At 37.3% G+C, this 20,730-nt stretch overlaps 1 protein-coding gene across 1 annotated transcript in view; it reads left to right on the top strand.

The window, feature by feature from the left end:
- Positions 1-20,730, top strand: part of ZSWIM6 (zinc finger SWIM-type containing 6) — a 202,650-nt gene that overhangs the window by 151,541 nt on the left and 30,379 nt on the right. The gene's annotated exons all lie outside the window — the stretch shown is intronic.

Here is a 20,730-nt window from a genome sequence, read left to right on the forward strand (position 1 = left end):
ATCATGCTATTGATCCCATGTCTAGACCAGGAGAGGCTGATGTCTGTGAAGATACTACATGATAATAATGCTTGGAAGGGACCTTTGAGATGAACTGTTTACAGATAAGGAAGCTGAAGTCTGAGGAGGTTAGAAGACTTCCACAAAATGACATAGTGTGACCTAGGGTTGTACAGCAGGTTGGTAGAGAATTGGACACCAAAATTTCCTTTTTCCCATTAATAGGATGTATGTTCAGGAACTGAGCTGTGGATGACAACTCTTGTTTGTTTTGTTGTTTGTTTTTTAACGTGTGTCTGCTATTTGCCAGCTGTTAGATATTTGTTGACCTTTTCCCCTAATATTTTTATTAAGTATCTTGTAATAATCTTAGTACTTCCCTTGGGTCACCTGAAGTAATGCTTAGTGGCCTTCCCCTCAATCAAAATTTAAATCAATCTGTAGCTACAGTGGATCCTTTCAATGTATTGGAAGGAAATGTTTGGGGGCCCGGTGTGGTGGTTGGAGAACACAAGTGTAATGCATGGTTTAAACAAAAATTTTTATAGAATACTGAGTGATTTACAAGTAAAGACTCCTCAGTCTTGTAACTCTGTAGTAACTGTTGAATTGACTAGTTGGTTTATGGCAGTAAAAAGGATTAGCATTAAAAAAAAAACTATTATTGGATTAATATTAAATGAATAAAATTTAAAGAGCTTTGGTACTTAAAGAAGCTTAGAATTAACAAATAACTAATTAGAAAGAAAATACCAACTAAATTTTTTGGTTACCAAAAAAAATGTACAAGTGATATAGTTAAATAAAATTTTCAGGGTTTGCATTTAATCCATTAGTCATATTTCACTTCTGCAAGTTGGCTTTGAAAATTATGTACCTCAGCCCTCAATCAAAAGGATTAATTCTCATTAGGTGGAAGTTTCTACTAGCTAATGCTAGTTATACCCTCTGATGGACTACTTTTCTAGTTATGGACCAGGCTTTAAACAAGTTCTTTGATTTCAGTCCAGGATGAAGAATACATATTCTTGCCCTGTATTTTCTTTTTTCACAGATCACCCTCCCTCCCCCGAACCCAATCATCACTAGACTGCTATAACTTCTCCTACATACTGTGATGGTGAGCAGAGGTCACTGCCATTTTAATGAATTCTAAGTTCTGTGAAGAATATCATGTAGGAGTAACAATAGTTATCACATCTTAATATTCATTCACCAAAAAAGTTAACTAAAAGTTGCTTCTGGACTTCAAAAGGAAAGAATTTTGCTTCTTAAGAAAATGGGGGAATTTGACTTTGTGCCCCTGCACAGGGCTCACATTGCTTCAAGGCTCTGCTGTGGAATTAAATGCTGAGCACTGCCAGATGCCAGACATTGAGAAGAGGCTGAGTTTTGTCGGCAAATGGGATCTGCAAGTTAATTGGTGTTTTCTGCAGGCTTCTGGCTGTGAAATGAAATTGGAAGCCCTTTAGCCACATGGATAATACAGGACCTGAATACAAATGTCACATGTCACCATCAGGACCCACTGTGAGACAATAGTGTTCCCACTCCAACACTGCACCATTACAGATCATTTAAATATGGGGATTACATTTAAACTAAAAGCCCCATTTGCCTTTTACTGCAATTTAAATGTCCTCTTAGCAAAAGCTAAGTGACAAATTAAATGAAAAAAGTGCCCACATTTTTAAAGCTGTAATGCAAAACAACCTTTTATTGCTTCTCATGTGCCACGAATGAATCATTATACTTGTCAACCCTAAACCAAGCCATAATTGGAGCAGCTACTGTTATCAAAGTAGGGCCGCTCTGTGACAGCTTAATAAAGCTGAAACTGTTAAATTAAATCTCAGATGCTTAACTCCTTAGCACCGGTAGATTCGATAGGTCCATTTCTGGCAATGGCCAGTACCCCAGGAGAAAAAAAATTCCTGGCATGAAAGCCTTAATCTGATGAAAGTGTACTAGTAAGAGTATCTTAGCCAAGTAACTGCTTCTTGGCAGAGAGATTCAGAGGCATCAGATTGTCAGCCAGACTACAAAATTGTATTTTTTCATAAGATCAGATATCCCCCTCCCCAAGATTTACAACTTTCTGAGTATATGTGATTTATTAAAATTTAAGTACCGATGTTTCAAAATTAGTTTTAAAAATAACATATATTCATTTAACTCTTTTTTTCTTTCAAATAAAGATACGCATACTTATTTGAGATAGCAAAAGGCCCAATTTCTTTGCCCCATCCTCTAGCTAACAAAGGAATGATTATGCTCAGTTCTTTTCTAAAATAAATGCCTATGATATTCATTTGGTCTGAGTTAATTTTTCTGATGTACTCCCTGATTTTCATAATGTAGTGTGAAATAGATACAGATGCATACTATTAAGATCCTGTTTAGTGCATCTCATTTACAGATACATTTATCTTGCATGTGAATCAGCTTTTCATATATTAATTTTACTTTCTTTACATAATGTTCATTTTCCCAAACATATGGTAGTCTTCTGAAGATGAGTGGTGGTGTATCATGATCAGCTATAAGAACATGTATATGTTAAAATCGTAAGACAGCCCATTGCAACAGTAGAGGCTGCATATTTGGTAGTGGCTACACATATTTGGTAGAGCTATAGAATACATACCTTTTCAGTTGTGTTCTTTACTCCATGCAGATTTTCTGGAATACGGATCACAGAAATAACCCTTGGATCTAAAGAGTTATTTCAAGCCCAGTGCAGATTGGTGAGCACACCTACTGTTAGCCCTAATGGCTGTCTCTTCAGCACACTTAATTACCGTGGGGGTCTTTAGGGATGAGGGGATATACTGTAACCTCTCATCTGTGTAGATGGTTCTCTTTCCTTAAATGTCTTCCAAGACTTTAATTTTATTTTACTTCATAAAACTATAGGTTGTGGCTGCCAGTCTATTAAAACCTAATTAAAATGGATGTCATTAGAGGAAACAGTTAAATAAGATTTAATTACAGTTTTAGCACAGGGAAAAATTCTTAAATTTTCATTTTCATAATATGTATTGCATAATATGTTCTCCCACCCCCCCAAATTTTAGACACTTTCTCTCTCAGTCAGGTGTTTTGCTCTCTAGCATGTAACCTTGTTTCTTTGGGAGAGGCTGGGCTGCCATTGCAAGAGCCTTACTGCTCTGAGCTGTGCTCACTCAGTTCACAAGAACAAGGTGGTATCTCTGAGTTCTTTTCAAAGCTTTTGATACAGGTACCTCACTGTGTGTGGGCAGAAATAGCCATAGTTAGATGTTTCTTTCTAGTTTGCATTTCCTTATTAGACAATAGATATAATATTCCTTGGTAGGGTGCTGGATAGATAGAGTGAGTATAAAGATTCAGGGGACTTGGAATCAGGATAAATCTACATTCAGCAATAGAGAACTTAGCCCACCCACTGGGACCACAGATATTGCAAAGTACTAAAAATTACCTACTCCATGGACCTAGAACACTGTCCCAGCTATCATTGCAGATACAAGTATTGGCCTCTTTTGCACCCACCCACATTATTCTTGAATAAGGAAGAAAACATATGCTTAAGTCACACATTCAAAATGGTACTGTAAGTAACAGGAGGGCCTTTGTGCACAGCCAGAACTAAGATTCTAGAGGCTCTGCTTTGGAGGTAACTGTGGAGAAATTTCTGGGATATGCCGTCTTACGTCTCCAAAAGCAAAAGGCTTAGTAATTCCCCCCACTGTTTGGAGCCCCTTACTTAGTTTCTATGGTAAGTTCAAACTCAGGCTTTCCACATTTTGAAGTTGATGGTGGCTAGTGAATAGGCTAAGGAGTGACTGCTTCTCATTGAGAACTGGAAAGCATTCCAGTGTAGTTTGCCATATAAGTTGATACGTCTTTGCTAGTGCAGTGGAGAAAACAGCAATTCCCAGAGCCCCCTTGCAGCAAAAAGATGTCAGTACAGACTTGGAAACTTCCGTGTAGCTGTAAGTGTAGTATGTAATCCTAATGAACCACATATCAGGGATTGCTTGTCACCTACCAGTTTGTCTTCCCTGGGTGCAAGGAGAATATATAGCTTAACCACTTACACCATTTCTATGCCTTCCTGTTAACACTTCTTTCCAGAAGTCTTGTTGTGGTTTCCCAATCAGTATGTATTAAGCACTTGCTATGTCAAGGAGAATAGATGTATTAAATATTTGATTTTACCATTGACGATGATACCGGGAGTATGGAGGGAATAGAGATACAATCATCAGGAGAAAGGAGAAATTAGAACAGGCTGGAATGAACTGCAGAGCGCTTTGATAGAGTAATTTATTCACATATTAGTGAATAAGTAGACTGAACTTAACATGGTTTTACAGGAGTGTTCATGGAGGTGAGTTGTAGGGAAGAAGTAGTGAGAATACTACGGAAAGAAGGAATAACATGAATGAAGACAGGGAGAACTCAGTGGGGGAAGGTGAAAAGGTTCAAACTCATTATCCAAAATGTTGTCTTTAAGATTTTCAGTCCAACCTTGTTATTCTTCGTTGTTACTTAACTTCAGGGGGAGGAGGAGGAGAGAGAGTAGACATTACAGGATCTAGATTTTTGCTTTGTTTTATTTTCCATTTTGGTCCAGCTACTAAACATAACGCAGATGCCAACAATTATTTATCAGGCACTATGCTAAGCACTTAATGCATGCATTATTTTATTTAATTCTTAAAACAACCCTGTGAGATAGGTAGTTATTAGCCCCAGTTTTATAGCCAAGAAAACTGAGGTACAAGGAGACCAGATAACTTGCCTAAGGTCACAGCAGCAGAGCAGGAATTTGATCCTATGTGTCAGTGACTTCAGAGACTCAACCACTGAACTAGATACCATCCTCAACTTATTTTAAAAGACTAATATGCCTCTCTCCTCAGAGGAGAACAGGGACAAAGTCAAGCTCACCTAGATGGCAGTAAATCCTGCAAAAGCTGCCTGTCCTGCCATGGGTCCACCCGCCCCATGGTCCCACAGTCCTGACTGCAGTTGTCAGCAGAGCTTACCTAGTCTAGTTGCCCATCTGTGTTCACAGGGGCTCTCTAACTTCAGACTCTGAAAAAACACACTAATGTAGAGGAGCCAAATATATGCTATTGATTGAGAACTGTATTATGTAATAAGTATATCATAATATACAGATACTACATACTGTAGATGGGGTACATTGAAGTTTTGGTCTCATTTTCCAGTCCCTTCTGTTATGGAGCCAGTGAAAACCCTTAGGTCACTGTCTTTGTCCTGGCCTGTGTTTACCTCCTGTGGTCTGTAGGCTCTGCAGAGCCCCTCCTGCACATGGGCTAGGCCATCCTGTTCTGGGATGGGGTTGTATGCTCCTGTCTCAGCCTCTGTTTTTCCCCTCATTATTCGGAGCTCCCTCTAAATACAGAGGCTTTGTCAATTGTATTGCTCAGGAGGCTTTGCTTCCCTCCAGCACTGTTCTCAGAATGTCTATCTGCTGCTGGGTCCTCATTACTGGGGCCTGGTTTCTTTCTCTGTTGTGTGGTCCTACTGCTATTTGTCTCTTAAAACTGAGACCTCTGTGTTCTTGGGTCAGAGGGCTCTGGGTTCTGTTCTGCTGTGGGGATGGGAAGAGGGGTTTATTCTCTGCTGCTTTAAGTCGGCAGAGTAATTTCTAGTTTGGGTCAGAAGTTAACCAAAAGAGAGAATGCATATTTCTATATGGTGGGCAAATCTACGATAAATACTTCCTGTGTAATACTGTCACCCATCCTTCTCTTGACTGCAGCTGCTAGGCCTTCATTATCCATTCAGTACCCTGTCTGGGAAATAGTGAAAATAAAGAGAAAAATTTAAAAATACATATTAATAGAAAATAGGAGATTCTCGGGATTAAAAGAGATGTTTACAGATGATTTGATCCTACTTAGCCAATTGGAGACTCTTCATGATATTCATTGTCTAAATTATTTAGGTGTACAATTGAACAGTTTTAACAACACTTGGGGATCACCCCTTTGTGTGTTTTCATAAAACTCTTCTAAATATAGACCACGGAGATTTGACTAGGAGTTAAGATGTAATACACTTTAGTGTTCTATATCACACATGTAGTGTGCCGGTAGCATTGTTTGTACCAAGAATAAATTCCAGTTACTTTCCTTTATGCTGTCTTTCTATTTATAACATGAGTCCATCGGTGGTAGATTTTGTTCTCACATTCGTGGCTAATAGGAAATGTCAGAGCATTGGTATAATGTGTTCTTTTCTTCCTCACAACAATTTCAGAAAATTTCTCTCCTTACTTTGCTCACTTCTTAAAAGCTAGTATTGCCCTTGCCCTCAAGAAACTGCCACCAAAGGGAAATCTGGCTGGGGGAGTCTCCTTCCTAGAGTGTAGGTCTCTAGAGCGTCCCATCGTGGTAGAGCATAGGAGGAGTGAGGGAGTGCAAACGAAGACAGACAGACTGGGGATCATTTCCTTTCACCATTTCTTACCCTGAAGTGGCAGCATACAAAAATTAACGAGGTCTGAGAAGCCTCATTTTAAGCCATCTGCGATTCCCAGGGGCTTCACGGGGAATCAAGGATGCCAGGAGCTAGAATGAAAGAAGTGGAAGCCAAGGGAGGAGTGCTGCAGCCACTTAGGCTGTTCTCTGCATGTGCTGGCATCTCGCAAGGTGCTTTGCTAATGTTGTCATGGTTCATTTAAGCTTAGGTGGGCTAATGAGGTCTGGGGAGAACCCAAGGAAAGGAATAATGGTTGTCACTCAGATAGGGAGTTCAGACCCTGCCTCGCAGAGCCCCCCTGGGGTGGGGCGGGAGGGAGAAGAGTGTGGTAGGAGGAGGCAGGGCCTTCTCCTGTCGGTAGAGCGCCTCCTGCCTCTTTACACACTAGGCTTTCCACTAAGATTTCTCTAGGACAAAGGATCCTGAGATTTAAAATACGTGCTTGACAGTGACTATCTTCAGTAGGCTTTTAAACAGCCACTCATCTTAAGGGTATACCTGAGAATGACTTTTTTATTTATGTAAATAACTTTCCCTTATATATTTTAGGTGGAAGGCAGGCTGGCAAATGATTTGCAGTAGGTGAATCTTTGTGAGGCTGCTGTAAGCTTGTTGATAACTTCGTAACATTGTTTTTAGTGCTCGAGTTCAAAATTCCAAATTGAAATAAGGATAGGACTCTATGTAAAGTACAGGTGCCATCTGACATTAAATTGCTTGAATGAGTTAGTAGATCTTAGACTGATGAGTTAGACTGATCTTAGGGCTATTTTCTCCGGCTCTGATCTAGAGATGAATTGCCAGGAGTAGTGGCAGTAGTTGTTATGCAAAATGTGGCTCACTCCCTCGATTCTGTGAGCAGCGATAACCTTTGAATGGAAATCCAAGTCTCTGTGATTTTGAGCTATGACCAGCCGAATCTTGTTGACCTCAGGTTGTGCTTCCCAGCCCCTTTTTGGGTAATTTAAGAATTTGAGAATTTGCTTCAGCAAACCTGGAGGAGAGAGAATCGTTCATAAATTAGGAATCAGACTTAAGCGATAAACAATCTTGAAATGGCTTAGATTGGAAGCCACAGTCTTCCTTTGTGGATGAGCAAGGGCTGAGGGGGTTCTATGGGAGGAGTCTAAATAGGGCACTTGGGTACAAATATAAGCTGGGAACCGGGAGAAAATTCTGTTAGGAGGAATGCTTTCAAAATGCTGGCAAGAGCACAGAAGTCTTAATTCACCTCTCCCCCACCCTGTCTGCTCCCAACACACACACATTTAAAGATGAGAATATATCCAGCAACCTATTCACCATACATATTGATCATACACAGAAAATGCTGTTTGCTAAACAATTAGGATCCTGTATAGACCAAGTAATGAGAGATTTTTTGTTTGTTCTGAAACCATTAAACTACTCTCTGTGGTTAATATTAATAGTCTTCTTGTCAGTTGCTGTCTTTATCGGGGCATTTAAACTAATTTCATGGCCATCCTTGTTCGTCCCTGTATTAGTGTCCATTTAATAATCTCACCCTACTTTTTTCCTTCTTGTCTACTAATAGAACATTGAAAGTGATTCATTTTTTAAAAGTTAGTTTTCCAGTAAAGGTGAGAAGAAAAATATGCCTGGCATAGAGTTGGTGCTCAGTAAATACTTGTGAATAAAAAGTGAATGAATAATTGAAGTGTAATGCTAGACACTTATTTGGAAGCATTAAGAAGTAAGCATTTTTGGTGTACTGAAAACAGTGATTGAAAGGCATTGATCTTCACTGTGTCATCAGTTTTCCTTTCCTACCCTTCTGGTTTTTCCTACCTTCCTGCCCATGTACCAGGTGAATCTTCACGGATGTCTCTGTACTGAGGAACACACGTGCGCACACACAGATGCACACTGAAATATAAACACAGTTTAGGGTATGGAAGGGCAGTGATTTCCCCCCTTGCCATCAGTGCTGCAGATAATCTATTGCATTAATCAGCTAGCCAGTGGGAAATGCAAGGGAAGTGATTATACTATCATACACAATACAATCAGCATGAAGCACTTGTCAAGACCAATACATCAAAGTTTAATTCAGTAATAGAATGAATTAGAGCAAAATGAAACATTCTGTTCTTCAAGAAACTCAGTACCCATCACAGATTCTTTCTGAACTCTATAGAAAAGTCAGTGTATTAAGAAATTGTTTTTAATGAGTAAAATTGCAGTTCCAATATGACAATACTATAAACCCATTTCCTTGGGTTGTTACACACTATAGCTGAAGTGTTTACCTGTCATCAGTATTCTATAATCATAACCATTGGTAGATTCGATTATTTTTGGTAGGGCTCCTGATTATCTGTTGTTCTAAATTAGTTCTCCATGGTAAGTGAAGGGAAGGTTGTTGTACCAGTAGCTCAGGGAAGCACTTACCTGTAAATACGGTGGACAGTAGAGTGCCTTACCAGTACAGCAGGCAGATTAACAAGAACCTACTACTTATAGTGCCCTATGGTAGGCACCGCCATTGGGGAGCTTATAATCTAGTTAGAAAACAGAATATGTAAAAAATAAAAAGCAGCCCAAGCAAGACAACAGAAGAAGTGAGGTTATATAATGTAGGATGTGTTTCAGAAAATTTTGAGGATAGATCTAATATATTTCATACTGTAAGTCACAATTCTGTATCAATTTGTAATATATATTCAAAAGTAATTCTTTACCACACTTAACCAGGCATGTTTTTTCAAAGGGGCAAGTTGCAATAAGTTCTGTCTTAAACAGGATTGTTTCAGTGTTTAGAGCCTACAACTAGAATATAAAGAACAGGGTTCTTGGAGCCAGATGCTCTCTAAGTATGGATTCGGATCCTCATATTCACTAACTGTGTAACCCTGGACAAGTTCCTTATCTTAGATAGAACCCCAGTTTCCTTATCTATAAAAAGGCATAATGAGGATTTTTGAGGCCTAAGAGAAGATAATTTAGACAATATACAACACTTTCTTTCTCATCCCGGAAGTCCTTTGTCTATGCTGGGAAAGTGGGCCCAATGGGAAGCTTGTAGGAGAGAGACACCCTGAGAACCTAAAGAGTATTTTCAGAACTAGATTTATATAGACTTGGAGTCATGACTGTTGGACGAATCATGGCACTGTTTATGAAGACAGTTCAGTTAAGCAGCCAGTGCAGAGCACGTGGGAAGTGTTCTTGTAGGTTAACCACATTCCTTCTCCTCACTCTTGACTGCCCTTTTGTATCTCAAACTAAGACCCCATTGGTCATTGTGCCTTTTTCTCTTCTTTCTACCTTTCCTGGCTTTCCTTTCCTCCCTCCCTTAAAAAGGACAAGGGTGGTAAGTGGTGGAGGAGCTGGCTCTGGTCATTTCCTATAGAACCAGGTTCCTAATGAGGTCAGGGTGTTTTTGATGAGCTGTGCATGTTGACTCAGTAGCACTGACAAGTCAAATGGGATGGAAAGGCTGCATATTAATTAGATGAGGGCCACAGGTTTGCCTGAAAGGAACATTATCCAGGATACCAGTTAGCTGTTTTGGAATATCTGTGGTTTATTTTCTTTCTTGACCACAAAAAGATGGTTATTCTACTTCCATCTTTTCTCAGAGCTTGGGTAGATGATAACCAGTTGTATGCTGTTTTGCTGAGGGTTCAGCCCTGCTTGACCTAAGTAATCTCAAAAACTCTCTCTTTACAGTGTCACTGAGGCTTTATTTTGAAATTTCCCCAGAAGTATTTTAGTGAATTAGGAACTAGCATACCAAATTTAAAGTAAAGAGAATGTTTTTACCAGTTAAACGTATTTTCCAAACATGGATTACTAACATATTAAGACTGAATTGTACTGAGAACAATACTATAATTAGGGTCGCAAGTTTTGTGTGGTCTGACCCAATAAATTTTGTGACTACGGTTTTGCTAGCACAACTAATTCTGCCAGTGATCTTCTATTTGTGACTGCAATTAGGCATTTCATGGCCTCTAAATAAGTATAATTAGTTAATTGGATCATGCATGAAATTCTAGCCTCTTATATAATAGCCTCTGAGAACAAAAATAAATATTATAAATATTACGAATTGTTTTATAACTATGGAACCCTGGGAAATACCAAAAGTGATTGTTTTATACTTTGCCTACTACTATTTCATAAGAATAAACATGATATTAAAAAGCAGAAATTAAATTTTCCATGTGAAAGTCTTCATTTTCCACCTTTGAGACAGAGGGAAAAGGGAGTCACTGGCCTTTCTTCTTCTCACCTTTAGGGAAGGCGGTATTGGTTGCCCTACCCCTTCGTCCCCCGCTTCCCACTGCCACTGCCCCTGCGCTGTCTCCAGTAGCATTATACACATCGTATCTTCTGGAAAATAGGGAGAAGAGTACATTTATAAAGAATTCCAAAGTGTCTTTTATAAAAAATGTCCAGCTTTTATATTAATTACTGAATTGATTTGCATATTAACAAAAACTCATGGGGCTTCCCTGGTGGCGCAGTGGTTGAGAGTCCGCCTGCCGATGCAGGGGACATGGGTTCGTGCCCCGGTCCAGGAAGATCCCACATGCCGCGGAGCGGCTGGGCCCGTGAGCCACAGCCGCTGAGCCTGCCCGTCCAGAGCCTGTGCTCCACAATGGGAGAGGCCACAACAGTGAAAGGCCCGCGTACCGCAAAAAAAAAAAAAAAGCTTATGAAGTAGAAAGAACTTTAAAAACAAGTTATATTGATTGTGGGGAATAGCAAGAGGTAGAGAATGGCCAGCTGATTTATTCAGTCACAAATCATAATGCTCCACCCAGCAGTACACCCAGCAGGCAAAGAGCACACTCAGTCACACACAAGTGCATTATCCCAGAAATGCTGATGTGACTCCAGTCTAAGAGGCCTCATATTAGTACATCATCATATTTTCAGAGAAAACAGATTTCTTCTGACTTGAATAATCAATCTTGAATTGTAAGTTGAGCTTTTGATTGTTTATCTGCTGTTTTAATCTGCAGTGAAATTACTTATTTGCTATGCCTGTCAGTTCTGAAAAATACAGAGTTTTCATTTGTTTCATTAGATCTTTTTAGATGGACCTGTGGTAGATTTTTGTTGGATATGTTTCTATTAATACATATGCAACATGTTCTGAGTATATAAGAGTAGGTGGTTAAATAAAGTACAGGGTTTATTAGCTGTACGTTTAGGGTACTTCATAATTTTCAACAGTAATATACCATTTGTATTATACTGCTGAAATATGAGGGAACGGATCAGTGATTCTGTCAAAAGACTAAAATCATTGATCTTAGAATTCATATATGCTGACTGCACATAGGAAGCCTCACTTACAGAGGTACTTTTTGACCACGTATCTAGGCAGAAGGCTAAACACCATAGTGTTTAAGAGTGTTAGTTTGAGGGGGGATCATGGGCCTTGGTAACAAATCTTGGCTGCCATCTTTAATAGCAGCACAACATTTCTACATGTCTCTGAACCTCAGTTTCCTTATTTGTAAAGTGAGTCTTTCTTTGAGGGTGAAATGTGATAACGTATGTAAAGTACTTCACATAGGGTTAGTGTGAAGTATATTCAATAAATGGCAGCAAGTGGATAAGTAAGTATGCCATTCACTTTCAGAAATATGTTAGCTGAACTAGATGGAGTGATCTTTGTACCCTAAAGACAGACATTTTAAAACTTTAAATGTAGACTCTATTTAGAAATCTAACATGGGTAACATGATATTGTTAGGATTTTCCTTGAAGGGATAGAAATTAACATACAAATCAGCACTTAATACTGTGTGTTGGCATACCTTTTATGCTGTTAAGTTTTCATAATGGCTTTTTTGTTTTTTGCTTGACTTGCAGCTCTTTTCATATGTTGAGTGGTTTGTTTGGATTTGATAATTTTAAGTAACAACATTCTCATACCCATTGGTAAATACCTTCGTTTTCCATTTTGTAATCTAGCTGAGTTACATTATTTCCCGGTAATAGTGATAGATTACAGTGGCCACAGATCCTTCGCTACTCTTTCATTGAGATGTGGGGTCTGTGTTCTCTCATTTTTGTAGATGTTTGACCAACAAAATATGACAGTAGATGTTTCGGCCAGTTTCTGGGCCCAAGCCTTAAAAGTGACTGGCAGTGTCTACTTCCTGTCTCTTAGAAGGTTCTATCCTAGGGCCCTGAGTTTTCATGTAAAAAGTCTGGCTATCCTGAGCCTTCCATGTTATGAGAAAGTTCACACTGTCCACGTAGAGAGGCTGTGTTAGGACAGGGGAAAAGTAAGGAGGAGAGAATCTCTGACCTACAGAATTATGAGATACAATGATACATTGTTATATTAAGCCAGTAAGTTTAGGGTAGTTCTTTTACAGAGTAAGAGATAACCAGAACAGTGGTTATACATCTGACAATACTTCATGCTGTTTCTAATGGTTACCTTCCAAGTCTCTAGCAATGTCGAATAGAATAATGTGTATAAATGAAGTTCTGTTATTTCAGTTAACTTTATCCCTTATGTTGGACTAAGATGTTTGTCAAAATTGAATCTGTATTACTAGGAAGTAGTGTAAAACAGTCCTAGAGTATTCTACATCGCCATTTTTAATAAAGGTAATTTTTCCTCACCTTTATATTCTCCTTACACCAAATTTCACCTGGCTTGACTTGCAGGTTTTTCCCCTCCAAAAATAAGAATTTGGGTTCCAGTAAGTTTTAATTTTGAGTTCCTGTAGAAGACTGGAACCCTTGACACTAAGAAGGGACGGAGAGTGAATGGTAGACTAGAAGTTTTGGCCGAGATTCTGAGGTGGGAGGGGGAGGGGAAGGGAGGCTGAGGAGGGAAGGGTCTGAATGGGCTTCCGCACTGCTCTTTGTCCATGCTTTGGCATGAGGTTACCATGGGCAGAGGAAGTGTTATATAACCCTGTAGGGTTGGGGATGAGTTTGAGAAATGCCTCCTCCATTCGAGTAGGTAAGGATACAATTACCCAAAGCATCTCAGACCTCTAAGTGACTGTGGGCCTTGGGTGGGGCCTGGGAGGCCTACTGGAAAATAAAACACATAAAAGCCTGTCTTTGAAACCAAGGGAAAAGACGACACTAAAAGATGTTTCTAGCTAAAAACATATAGCAAGTGGAAATTAATTGCACAAGAACCCATTATTACTAGCCTAAGTGTTTAATGTCTCTGATATATTTTTAATATGTTCTCTTAATTGTTTTATTTTATTAAATGTAGAAATATTTATAACGGTATTCAGAGAATCACAGGCTGAGTCCTTCAATCTTGTTTTCACCTTTCGAGTCTCAATTTCCTCAACATCCAAGTCTTCTACACCGGGGTTTGCTGGAGTGCACCTTTTGGTGCTGGGTGGAACTCTACAGTTTTCAGAACATTTCTGCACGTATTATCTTACTTAAGTGTAAACAGCCCTACAAGGTAGGTAGGAATTATTATCTCTATTGTTTAAGTCAGGGACTGCCACCACAGAGAGACTAAGTGGCCTTGCCCAAGGTCTTACAGCTGGTAATCCATATCTTGTCCTTTCCAGATCAGAGTTTGTGGATCAAACGTTTCTTCTAGTTGGAAATGTAAAACACTGGGTATGTGGGGCAAAATGGTGGTGATTTGTACATCGAAACGTTTGATGGACAAGACTGGCCTTCAGGACATTTAGAATTCATTAATTCTTGTTACCTACATTTGTTGGGAGTGTGGGTGCTTGTCCACTGGCAGCGTGACCGATAGAATACAGAAGCGACTAAAAAGTCTTTTGTACATGGAATCTAAGAAATGCGAGAAAGAAATGCGTATAACAAAATAGCAATAGACTCAAAGAGAACAAATCAGCGGTTACCAGTGGGGAGAGTGAAGGGGGCTGGGAAAGATAGTAGTTTGTTTTTCTTAATCCAATACCTCTATGTAGAAAATAAAAAAACAAGGATCTATTGTACAACACAGGGAAATATAGACATTATTTTGTAATAACTTTTAGTGGAGCATAATCTATAAATATATTGAATCCATATGTTATAAAAATAAATAAAAATATTTAAAAAATAAAAAGGCTTTTGTGATGATTTGTCTTCTGTCTCCCTGTGATTGACCATGTTAATTTGCCTATTTGGGTCAGGTTAGGATGCAAACTGATTTTAAGACCACTGAGTGGATTGGAACCATTCACCTTGTGCAAAAAAAAAAAAAAAAAGGTTTTGTTTTCCTTCATCCCAGGAGGGTTGCCTTCTTTGTTTTGCTTTACTTTTACTTGTAGATTACAGCACATGTTTTTGCTGAAATCACTGAGTGCAGATTAGGTGGAGTAGTGGAAAGGAGAGTAAAAGCATGCTGGGTGGTAGAGAAAAAGCTAGACTAGAGCTGAAATGTGCCATGGATAATTCAGAAACCAGATGATGCACACACTGGTGATTTGATAATTGCCTTTATATACTTTGAGGCATTGAAGCTAGGAAAGCAATTTAAAAGTATTGAATTTATTTTCATTGTACTTCATAGCGAATAATTAAGTGTCCTTTGTAAAAGAACCAGTAATACTTTCGAGATACCAGCTCATCTGCTAGATGCTGGAAATGCTAAGTTTTCCCTGAGTGCTCTGTCCTATTTTTGGTTGAGTCCTTTTAAAAGGGTTTGTATTTCTGAGGGACAGCAGAATGAAGTGTTTAATCATCAAAGAGCTTTATTTTTAAAGCTACAAATGTTGCAGGAGTGTGTTGGAGGGGAAGGAGATAAATGCTCACAGTGGGACTCCGAATTAATAAAATTTGGAGGATGACTTACTCAATTTGGTTAACTTGGTTATTAAGGCTAATTACAGCTTTTGTAGTGGTGACTGTTCAGGTAAAAGACCATATCCATTATAGCTCTGAACTTGAATCTAACATTAAGAACATCCTTTCAAGATGAAACCTCTCTTTAGGGAGGTGAGCAATAAAAAAAACATTACTGGCTTAAATTAATAAAGGCTTGGCTTTAAAAAAAAATTTCTCATTCTGTAACGGAAATTTTCTAATTAGAGAAATGTAAGCCTGAAAATCTAGTTTTATAGCTTTATTTTTTCCTTGCATCATAGAAATCACTGTTTAAAGTTTGCAAGAATATTTAGGATCTTGTTTTTAAGATCTTGTAATCTGTTTGCATTTTAGTTTTCTCATCTTTAAAGTGGATGTATTATTTCTGATCATGGAGGATTATTGTAATGAGTTAATGAAAAGAATGTTTGTAAAGCCCTAAGTATAGTGCCTGTAGCACCCAAGAAATGGTGACTATTAGTGATAATAATGATTATTTAATTAAAGTTGTAATTGGTGTTCCTATATTTATTTCCTCAAAAGAACTTTTTTAAAAAGTAGAATTATATGGTTTTGTCAGTATTGTGCTGGCTTCTATAAGCTCTGAGTTTTCACCAAGTGAAAGTGAAGCTTACTGGATCATTATCACCTTGTCAGCTTCTTCATATGCAAGTCAGTCAGTCCTTCAGCATTGTATACATTGGTTAGTATTTTCCTAATTTTATCTTTGAGTTACTTCAAAAGAACTAGTACTTAGTATAAATTTGGTTTTTAATTCTATTTTTTAAACTTTGCATTGTGCTATATCTTTAAAAAGAAAAAGAAATTGAATGTGAAAAACAATGGATTTGAGATACATATATATATATATGTTAGGATATATAATTTCTACACTTAAAAATTTTTATTGGCATATAGTTGCTTTATAATACTGTGTTAGTTAATACCATACAGCACAGTGAATCAGCTATATGTATACATGTGTTTCCTCTTTTTTGGATTTCCTTCTCATTCAGGTGACATTGAGTAGAGTTCCTAGTGCTATACAGTAGGGTCTCATTAGTTATCTATTTTATACATAGTATCAGTAGTGTATATATGTCAATCCCCATCTCCCAATTCATCCCTCCACTTTCCCCCTTGGTATCCATAGGTTTATTCTCTATGTCTGTGTCTCTATTTCTGCTTTGTAAGTAAGATTGTCTATACCAGTTTTTTCAGATTCCACATATATGTGTTAATACACAATATTTGTTTATCTCTTTCTGACTTACTTCACTCTGTATGACCATCTCTAGGTCTATCCATGTCTCTACAAATGACCCAGCTCAGTTCCTTTTTATGGCTGAGTAATATTCCATTGTATATATGTACCACATCTTCTTTATCCATTCCTCTGTTGATGGGCATTTAGGTTGAAGTTAGTTCTGTCTTAGCTTTTAGTTGACATGGTGGTGCTTTTAAACTGATTTCCAAAATAAATTATAGGTCACTCACGTGGACTGAAATACAGAATTCTGAATTATAAAATAGACACATAGAAAATAAATAAACTTATTTTGGAAAGACATTTACATATTATTTGTCCATGTTAATTTACTTGGTTGCCCTTTTACACAGAACCTTGACACTACACTAACAACCTGATAATGAAATTTCTAGTCTCACAGCACATCTTTCAGAGCAACTTTTTGATTTTAGTTTTATCTGATAAAGTATTCAAGAGTAGTAGAATTATAAGACAGAAACATCTTGGAAGAAAAACGTGAAAGATTCTTAATTCTGAAGCATTACCTGTTGAATATTATAATTTTATTTTTTAAAAAGATATTTTGATGATTTGGAAAATGACTTCAGTGTAGCCTTATAAATAGAAATGCCAATTTTTGATCCAATCTGTAGCATTCATTAGATTTAATTTAATTATTACTATGTAACTTATTTTGTGTTGTTATGTTGTCCATCAGTCCAAAATCTAAAGCCTGGTAAAGTTGTATCCCATTTTCCAATGGGATTCAGTAGGAAAGGCTGCCACTTACAGGTTCTTTAGACACCATTTTGATTTGTCTCTTGTTTTGTGACAGTATGTGGTCATGTTTCATTTGAAGCTGTTTTTCCTGGTTCTTGGCATGGGAAATGCATACGATTAATAGGATGGTGATTTGTGCCATGTCCATTGGCTTGTAGAGAAATCCTGCAGAGAGAGCACTCATACTTAGGTCTTTGGAATACCAGTAGATAAAATTGTTTGATCCAGATATTAATTAGCAATTTTTAAAAATTTACTTTGTTACATACAGTAAAATTCCTAACTATAGTGTAAAATACATACCATAAATATTTAACTATAAAAATACATATACCTGACATTTTTAGTTTACAATTTTGAGTTTAGACAAAGGCATAGAGTCATATGATCAGTGAAGATATGGAATGGTTATATCGCCTCCAGAAATTCCCTCACAGTCCCTTTATAATCAATTCATCACCTACTCCCTGTCCCTAGCATTGGTAGTCTATTCTCAATCCATTTAGTTTTGCCTTTTCCAAAATGTCACATAAATGGAATAATAAAGTGTGTGTGTACACATATATACCCTTTTGATTCTGGCTTCCTTCACTTAGTATAATGCATTTGCGATATTATGTGTATTTCAGTGGTCTGTTTCTTATTGCTAAGTAGTATATTATATGAATGCACCAAGTTTGTTCATCCATTCACCAGTTGAAGGACATTCAGGTTGGATGGCTTTTGCATTTACGAATAAAACTGCTATAAACATTCTTGTAAAGTTTTTATGTGAACCTAAGTTTTCATTTCTCTTGGGCAGATCCCAAGAGGTAGGATTGCTGGGTCATAAGGTAAATGTTTAACTTCATGAGAAACTGCTGAACCATATTCCAAGGTAGCTATATCATTTTGCACTCGCAGCAGCAATTATGAGCATTCTGATTGCCAGCAGCATTTTCAGGTTTTAAATTTCTTTTTCTAATATTAACCCTTATAATAGGTGTGTCATGGTATCTCGTATGGTTTTTTTCTTAATTGAAGTATAGTTGATGTACAATATTACATAAGTTATAGGCATACAATATAGTGATTCACAATTTTTAAAGGTTATAAATAGTCCATTTATAGTTATTTATAAAATATTGGCTATATTCCCTGTGTTGTACAATATATCCTTGTAGCTTGTTTTTGTCATAATAGTTTGTACCTTTTACTCCTCTATTCCTATATTGCCCCTTCCCCCTTCCCTATCCCCACTGGTAACTACTAGTTTGTTCTCTGTATCTGTGAGTGTGCTTCTTTTTTTATTATATTCATTAGTTTGTTGTATTTTTTAGAGTCCACATATAAGTGATATCATACAATATTTGTCCTTCTCTGTCTGACTTATTTCACTTGACATGATACCCCCCAAGTCCATCCATGTTACTGCAAATGGCATTATTTCATTCTTTTTTATGGCTGAGTAGTATTCCATTCTGTGTATATACACTACATCTTTTTTATCCATTCTTCTGTTCATGGATACTTAAGTTGCTTCCATACCTTGGCAGTTGTAGATAATGCTGCTATGAACGTTGGGGTGCATGTGTCTTTTTGAATTAGTGTTTTTGTTTTTTTCAGATGTATACCCAGGAGTAGAATTGATGGATCATATGGTCGTTCTATTTTTAGTTTTTTTGAGAAACCTGCATACTATTTTCCATAGTGGCTGCACCAATTTATATTCCCAGCAACAGTGTATGAGGGTTTTCCTTTCTCTACATGCTCGCCACATTTGTTATTTGTGTTCTTTTCGATGACAGCCCCTCTGACAGGTATGAGATGATATCTCATTGTAGTTTTGATTTGCATTTCTCTGATGATTAGTACTATTGAGCATCTTTTCATATGCCTTGTTGGCTATCTGCATGCCTTTGGAAAAATGCCTATTCAGTTCTTCTGCCCATTTTTTAATTGGGTTGTTTGTTATTTTGATTTTCTTCTTGTTTTGTCAGTGGTTTCCTTTGCTGTGCAAAAAGCTTTGCAGTTTAATTAGGTCCTATTTGTTATTTTTCCTTTTATTTCCTTTGCTTTAGGAGACAGATCCCAAAAAATATTGCTATGGTTTATGTCAAGGAGTGTTCTGCCCATATTTTCCTCTAGGAGTTTCATGGTTTCCGGTCTTACATTTAGGTCTTTAATCCATTTTGAGTTTATTTTTGTGTATGGTGTTAGAGAATGTTCTGATTTCATTCTTTTACATGTAGCTGTCTAGTTTCCAAGCACCACTTATTGAAGAGACTGTCTTTTCTCCATTGTATATTCTTTGTCGCAGAGTGATTGACCATAAGTGCATGGGTTTATGTCTGGACTCTATATTCTGTGCCATTGATCTATGTGTCTGGTTTTTGTACCAGTACCATGCTGTTTTTATTACTGTAGCTTTGTAGCATAGTCTGAAGTCAGGGAGTGTGATTCCTCTAGCTCTCTTCTTTCTCAAGATTGTGTTGGCTATTTGGGGTCTTTTGTGTTTCCATACAAATGCCATTGGTATTGTGATAGGGATTGCATTGAATCTGTAGATTGCCTTCGGTAATATGGTCATTTTAACAATATTAATTCTTCCAATCCAAGAACACAGTGTATTTTTCCATCTGCTTGTGTCATCTTCATTTACTTTCATTAGCATCTTACAGTTTTTCCAACTACAGGTCTTTTACCTCTTTAGGTAGGTTTATTCCTAGGTATTTTATTCTTTTTGATGTGATGGTATATGAGATTATTTCCTTAATTTCTCTTTCTGATAGTTCGTTGTTAGTGTATAGAGATGCAACAGGTTTCTGTTTATTAATTTTGTATCCTGCAACTTTTCTGAATTCATTGATAAGCTCTAGTAGTTTTCTGGTGGTGTCCTTAGGATTTTTTATGTATAGTATCATGTCATTTGCAAACAGTTTTCATTTTCATAATGATTAATGATGTTCAGCATGTTTTCATCAGCAGTTTGCCATCTGTATATCTTCTTGAGTGAAGTGTCTTTTCCAAATTTTTTGCCCATTTGTAATAGGGTTATTCGTTTTCTTGATTAAGTTTTGGGAGGATTTTACATATTCTAGATACAAGTCCTTTGTCAGATGTCTGATTTGCACATATTTTCTCCCAATCTGTGGCTTGTCTTTTCATTCTCTTTATATTGTTTTTTTTTGCAGCACAAAAGATTTTAATGTTGATGAAGTCCACTTGATAAATTTTATCTTTTATGGATTATGCTTTTGATATTGTATCTAAGATTATCTCTGCCTAACCCAAGGTCACAAAGATGTTTTCCAGAAGTTTTATGGTTTTAGGTTTTATATCTAGGTCTGTGATCCATTTTGAGTTAGTTTCTAATAAGTTAGCTGAGTTAATTTTTAATAAACTGTGTGTTGTAGATTTAA

Source organism: Globicephala melas, chromosome 3 (assembly GCF_963455315.2).
Source record: "Globicephala melas chromosome 3, mGloMel1.2, whole genome shotgun sequence".
Lineage (NCBI taxonomy): Eukaryota > Metazoa > Chordata > Mammalia > Artiodactyla > Delphinidae > Globicephala > Globicephala melas.